The sequence below is a fragment of the Dipodomys ordii genome, unplaced genomic scaffold (assembly GCF_000151885.1).
Source record: "Dipodomys ordii isolate 6190 unplaced genomic scaffold, Dord_2.0 Scaffold95, whole genome shotgun sequence".
Lineage (NCBI taxonomy): Eukaryota > Metazoa > Chordata > Mammalia > Rodentia > Heteromyidae > Dipodomys > Dipodomys ordii.
The window spans coordinates 6,416,811-6,423,880 of record NW_012267311.1 but is presented as its reverse complement, the minus strand read 5'-3'; positions in this window follow the sequence as shown (position 1 = coordinate 6,423,880).

The following is a 7,070-nucleotide window of genomic DNA, read 5'->3' as shown; positions in this document are numbered from 1 at the left end:
GACTGTGGCATTTCCCTTCACAACGTTCTAAGTCTTGTCCTTGTAGTATTAAGAAAGAGTCATTATTGGACTGTCACTGGCCTGGGGGCATTGGGAAAGCAGCCAATTCATAGAAATAAAAGCTGAGGCATTTCTTCTCAGGTGTGTAAGTTTAAGGAAACTCTGTCCCCACTAGGAGGCCCCATTTCTGAGAAGCAGCCACATTTCCCATGAGGCCCATTTCTGAACCTGGTACCAGTGCCACGCTAACATTCTTTGCTCTCTTTCTCAGGCCTCCTGCACTTCTCTAAAGCATTTTATGTTGGATCCAGACAGAGCTTGGCAGGTTCTAGGACATTGCAACATTTGGATTCTCTTCAGGCTGCTAACCAATACACACTCCTTTGAATATGGCTTCTTCCACACCATATATATATATATATATATATATATATATATACATTCATTCCTTTTCCACCTTTGGAGCCTTTGAATATTCTCCCCTAGCACACCCTACTCACTGACAAACACTGAACAGGGCAGAGCCCTCGAATACTTCACTCCAGGCTTCTTTGGGGAGCTCTAGCAGGGTGCCACATATTGACAGAGAATAAGCAAAGAGATACTGGGCTCCACCAGAACCCAGCTGACGAAGTCTTTGATCCCTTCCATCTTTAGCGGGGTTCAGCATGGGTGATGCCACACACGGAAACTGAATGGCAGATCCTGAGGGCTGTGTCTATCTCCTGGGTGCTGCGAGCTTGTCACAGGGCAGCCTCTATTTACCCTTTAGAGATATGGTGGAGTTACTAAATTCAGGGGAAAAGAAAACCCGTATGGCTGGAAGACCTAACCATTTTTGTCATGCAGAAATATGAAGGGGGTGAGCAAATGCAACCATACTACTCACAAGGCATTACATTGAAAATGAACTATACAATTTGTGGGTAGAGACAGGAGAGGAAAACTGGGAGACAGTTAGGGAAGGGGTGACATTGTCCAAAAAGAAATATATTCTTTACCTGACTTATATAATTGTAACCCCTCTGTACATCAGCTTTATAATAGCAATGATAAACAAATAAATAAATACAGTACAAGCTTCCTGTGAAGACATTTGGCAATAAGTATCAGACTCTGAAAAAGCTCCAAAAAAAAGAAATATGAGGAACTTTCTGGACTGGAAATGATTGTTAACTAAGAAAACTATTTCTCTCTCTCTCAAAAGAAGAAATGAATTTATATTCTGATCCTGTTTATTCTTTGTTCACAGATAGTCCTGGCTCTCCCCCTACTGGTGGAATAAAGCTAAACCCCTCACCTGGGCAGCTAGTGATTTTCATAATCTGGCCCCAATATATCTTTCCAGACTCATCTAGATAAGACTGGACTCTAGAAAAGTCCAGAGAAGAAGTGAGACTAACCCCTTACCTTATCCTTTCCTCACTAGCCATATCACAACTACTTTCAAAACACCCACATACCAAGAACTTTGATAGTTCCTCAGGACAGACCTTGTTCTCCTTCCCGGGCAGGCCAGGAGCTTGGTGTGTGCACAGTACTCTCCCTGGGTCGAGGTCAGTGCTGCAATTTCACCCATTCTGTACAGAATGAAGACTAGATGAATGCATCAGAAAGCAGGCCAGACGAATTACTATGACATGGCCATACAGGGAGGGGCAGAGGATCAGGCTACTTCTAAAGCACAGGGAATGGAATCTACTCAAACAGAATGCCAGCCAAGTATAAGAGGAAAAAAAGAGAACCCTTGGCTGGGACACCCAGAATCTTAGGTCCTCGCTCAGCTCTGTCCTAGGAGCTGTTGCTGGTTTGACCGCTCAGGCTGAACTCTGATTGCCTCTGTGATCGGGTTGGGAGGTAGGGCTTTGATGGTGGGACTAGATCACTGAGCTCTTGCTATCCCAGGAAAGGACTCATTTCTGTGGGAGCCAGCTGTTATAAAGCAAGTCCCCCTCATGTTTAGCCTCCTTCACACATGCCCTTCTACCCTGCCACAAGCACAAAGCCCTCACCAGAAGCAGATACTGGTGCCATGCCATGCTCTTGGACTTCCCAGACTCCAGGTAGTGACCCAGCACAACCTCTTTTTCTTTGTTTACTAGAAACCCTGGTTTCAAGCATGCTGTCATAGCAACAGAAAACTAAGTGACCTGAGCATGTCCCTTTCCTGTCCTGCTGCTATCTTCTGTCAAAAAAGTTTGTTAGCAGTGGCCTCTGAAGAGCCTTGTCCTTACCTGAGCCAGCTTGGATGTCATCTCTGAAGACTTCCCTGGTCCCCTCACATATCCTAAGGCTGCAGATGGACTTGTACCTCTGAGCATCTGGTGATTTCTCTTCTAGTCTGATCCCAGCACTGTGGCTCACAGCAGCCTTACATGTACTGATGTAGGAAGTGGTCATTCTGCCACTGTCCACAAGGTGGCGATCTTCTACAGGTGGCCACAGCAGGAAGTCCTGGGAAGAGGGGAGGAGTGGAGAGAAGAGAGCCAGAAAAACTTTTCTCAAAGCTGATTCTGCTACCCTGGAAAGGCTTGTGCTGGCTTCTTCCCCTGTTTGCAAAGTAGTTCCATGTCACCATGTCAGAGAGCAATATAGGCGGAGCCATCACTGCCAAGCTGGGGCTGCACATTTCCAGGCTTGGGGGAAGGGGGGGCACTTCTGGGCCCAGGTGATTCGCTGTCATTCACCCCCAGGCCCTTGCTCGCCACACTCATGGGCACTACAGCTGTGTGGTCAAAGCTCTGGCCCTAGAGCCTTCCCTCACTCTCCACCCTCTTCCCAAACCAACACTGGCTCTTTGGGAGTCAGTTTCTGAATCATCTTTTCCAGAAACCTTCCTTCGCTCTCCAACTTTGTTGCCAACATTTATTGCACTGTCACATTTATTACACTGAAATCACAACCGTGTCCTCCTCTCCTAGGCCACGGTATAAGCCCAGGGCAAATGGCTTATTCATTTACAAGTCTGGGGCCCAACATGGGCTTGGCGTGCAAAGAGAGGCCTTCTAGAAGCTTGCTGAATGAAAAATGGATTGATGAAAAATATCAATAAATCTACAATTTATGTGATATGATGTAGCAAATGAACTGTAGGCCACCTTCAAAGAAATGGAGAGTTTTGAGAATAAGGAAAACACTTTCTGGTGTTTTCTAGGGCTCTGGCTCAGAAGGCGTCTGTGTTCCTTAGCACAACAGCACAAATGTGATTTTTGAAAGGAGTAGGGCCAAGACTGCTCAAGGGTGGCAAATGCTTTCTTCACAGGAGACAGTGGCTTTCTAAGAAAATGAATCCTCCTGTTAGCAAGATGATTTCTCTATTATTGGTGAGAAAACCAGGAACAGCTGTTTTGCCTCCACTAAAAGGGAGGCTCCCAGGCCTTCCTCCTGGCCCTGTCTCTTGCAATGGCCCTCACTCTATTTGTCACAGTCACATGGAGATTCTGCTGGCTTAAGTGTGTCTTGTTCAGGAACTGAAGATGTTGCCACAGGTTGATGTCCCTTTGATTTGAAATTGGACCCTGAGTGCTATTAGTCCCTACTCTGGCCCTGGCTCATCATTAGCCACTGGTCAGAGATCCCTACAAGGGCTTACAGGAAACTTGATAGAATGCAGCTGTACAGAGTCCTCCTGTAAAGGGATCCAGCCTGTCTCTCAAACAAGAGACTGGGTGTGAAACTCCGGTCCTTCATACTACTGATTAAAATTGACTTCAAGCTGGGTGCTAGTAGCTCACCTGTAATCCTAACCACTCAGGAGGCTGAGATCTGAGGACTGAGATTCAGAGCTAACCCAGGCAAGAAAGTCTCTGAGACACTTATCTCCAATTAACCACCCAAAAGCCAGAAGTGCAGCTGTGGCTCAAGTGGTAGAGTGCTAGCCTTGAGCTCAGAGACAGCACCCAGGCCCTGAGTGCAAGTCCCAGGATCTGTTACTCCCCCCCAAAAAAAGAGACTGGAACAGCAGGTGGCATGAAGTTCTTCTTGCTATTTGGGACATCTGACATTTCAGCAGGAGGGCTGTCTACGTCATTTCTAAGGAAATTATGACAACTAGACAATGCTAAGATCCCAAGTTCAAATCCAAGGGGCCTCTTCCCTGTCAGATGTTTGTGTCTAAGCTATGAGCAGAGGGTAGGAAGTCACCCACCCTTCTATTCACTACTCAGGTGCATGAATCTCACCACCTACCAGACAACAGGGGCACCACAGCCCCTTTCTGTTTCCCATCATCCTTTGGGGCCCCCAGACACATACTATGTTGTCAAGATGGTCCCCTGGGAACAAGAGGGGAAAAGCAGCAATATATCTGCTGGGCTATGGGCTTAGCAGAGATGCAATTTAAAGAAGAAATAGACGCCGCTGATCTTCTTCAAAGCTTTGCAATGTTCTCCCCCACCCAGATAGCAGACTTTGATGCCCCAGGCTCAGTGTTGGAAAATGAGTTTCTGACTTTAATTCTCAGTCATTATGCATACATATGGTGAGCTTTCTCTCTCTCTCTCTCTCTCCCACCCCTCATTTAAAAGGAATGTAGATGGTATGTAAATGTGCCTCTGTGTGATTATACAATCCCAACCTGCACACACTAATTTCACAATAAGGACATCTTTCAGCTACTGTTCCATGTTTGCATGAAAAATGAGTAAATCAGTCCTGCATACATGTGCTATGTTTCTTTTCTAGCCCAAATCTCAAGGTTGGGCTTTGGACTGTAGACATGAATGGTTTGTTCAGCTTAAGAACAAAGAGATCATCTCACCCAAATCCAAAAGCTTTGACCCACTGCATGCCCCTCAGCCAGGACTATCCTTGAACTCCTCCACCGACAAGGGGCTCACTACCTCTGGAGCAGCGATTCTGTCTGTGGACAACCACGAACCATGAGAATGTCTGAACAGGGACTCTGATCATCTTTTGTTTCCAAATCGACCTTGTTTCCTTTAACTCTAGAAGGGCTTCCTTTACCTTACTGCAGGGATGCACATACACATATTTGCAAGCAAGCCATCACGGTCCCTGTGCATTTTATATTCATCATTTCACTAACAGTGTAAGTACCTTCCATTCCAATTAGCCTACATTTCCCTTCGTTGTTTTTTGATGCCTTAGGTAACACCGCCCCATGGTTAGATGGACTATAACTCATTAGACATTGCCTGCCTGTGAACATTTAGGTGGTTTCCAAGTTTTGTTGTAGTCATCAGCTCAGGGATGATGTCTTCACACCGAGTGATTATTTCCTTGTGATTCACAGAGGGTCCGGGTCATGAGGTGTGAACACGTTAAAAGGCTACTCCAGGTGCAGCCAGCAGCCTCCTGGCAGAGAGCAATCATTAATGAGCACTGGGAGATGCCAACATAGTTCTGCTTATCCCTCAGTACTTCCCCCTCCCCACATGGCTCCTGACCATCCCCTGTTCTATGGGGCCCACTATAAAGGAATGGCTACAGACCACAGACCAGGTGGCTCTGCTCTGGCCAGGACCTAAAGCAGCCTCCTTTCTTAGGTTAAGGACAGTCTCCTCAGGACTGCAAATTGGGGAAGAACTGGGCTTGGAAAGCAAAATGACCACCTCCTAAGAGAGCTGGAGCAGTCCTTTCAGGAGCTAAGAGTTCAGAAAATAACAATTAAAACAGCACAAGGCAAATGAGGGGGGGAGGAGAAGGCAGAAAGTGTCTCCCACAGAACTTGGTCAGCAAGTCTCTGTCTCCATCCATGGTCTTCACCTGAGCCACACATCCAAGTCCAGCACCCAGAATCCCTCAGGGTAGGAATGCGCAGAGTCCAACCTAGAACCTGCGTGGGGGCCACAGGAATCACTGATGCCTGCACACACTTCATCTTTCCAGTTTCCCACAATCACACAGGTGCGCTGACATCTGTGCTCCAGGCTGCCATCAATCAGGGCATCTGTAGTAACAAAAGGGCGGAACACACTATAACTCCAATTCTGTGTGACTAATTAGGGCAGTTAGAACATCCAAGGCTGCTCTGCAAGAACTCCAACATGTATTACTGTGTCTCATCACCATGAAGTCACTGTGGGCCATAAGTGGACCATAATAACAGTAATTTCAGCTATTTGGGAAGCAGAGATAAAGAAGATCTAGGCCACCCGGGGTGAACACACACACACACACACACACACACACACACACACACACACACAACTAGACCACATCTCAACCAACAAGCCAAGAGTGATGCTGTATGCCTGTGATCCCAGCTACGGGGTAAGCATAGACAGGAGGATAGCAGTCCAAGCTAGCCAGTCACGAAAACCTCAAGAGCCTACCTGAAAAATAAGTAAAGCAAAAAGAGCTGTGGTCATGACTCCAGTGGTATAGTGCCTGTCTATGCCCCCGTGCAAGCAGCGGGCCCTGAGTTCAAACTCCAGTACAAAACCAAAACCAACACCAGAACAGGGCTTGACCAGCCAAACACTTTGAATTCAAACCGCACATCTTGAATTCAATCTACAGTACCACAAAACCAACCAGCGAGCAAAAGCCAGCATTTGAAACTAGGCTCCCATTGTGCGTACAAGAAAAGATGGGTTTCGTTAAGAAGCAGCGGGCTGTCGTCGATGGGAAAACAGTGCGGTGGTAATTAAGTGCATGCAGTGGTGTGCGCTTGAGGGCAAAGTGGGGACGGAGAGACAAAAACAACCACTCCTGCTTTTACAGGTAGGCACAAGTCCGGGAAGGATACCCAAGAACTAGCAGCAGCGGGCTGGGAGACTGGAATATAAGGTTAGGGAGCAACATCTTCCCCTCGCCCGAAGATAAACTCTAACGTGTTAGGCCCTTGGGAAAGATAAAATGGAACACAATGCAAACGAAAACAGTGCATCCTTCTGGAAGGGTTATGGAGTCTGCTATTTGAATCTGCAACCCGCACATCCAAAGCCCTGTCTCCACCCGAGCGACCCGGGGCAAGTTCCCCACCTCGGGTCTCAGTTTCCCCAAAACACTCAGGGATGTCGGGGAGCTGTCCCTGTGACTTCTCTGCGGCTTGAGCCCCGGGTGGAACTAGATGCCCCCTACCCCGCCCCACCCCGCGCGCGCTC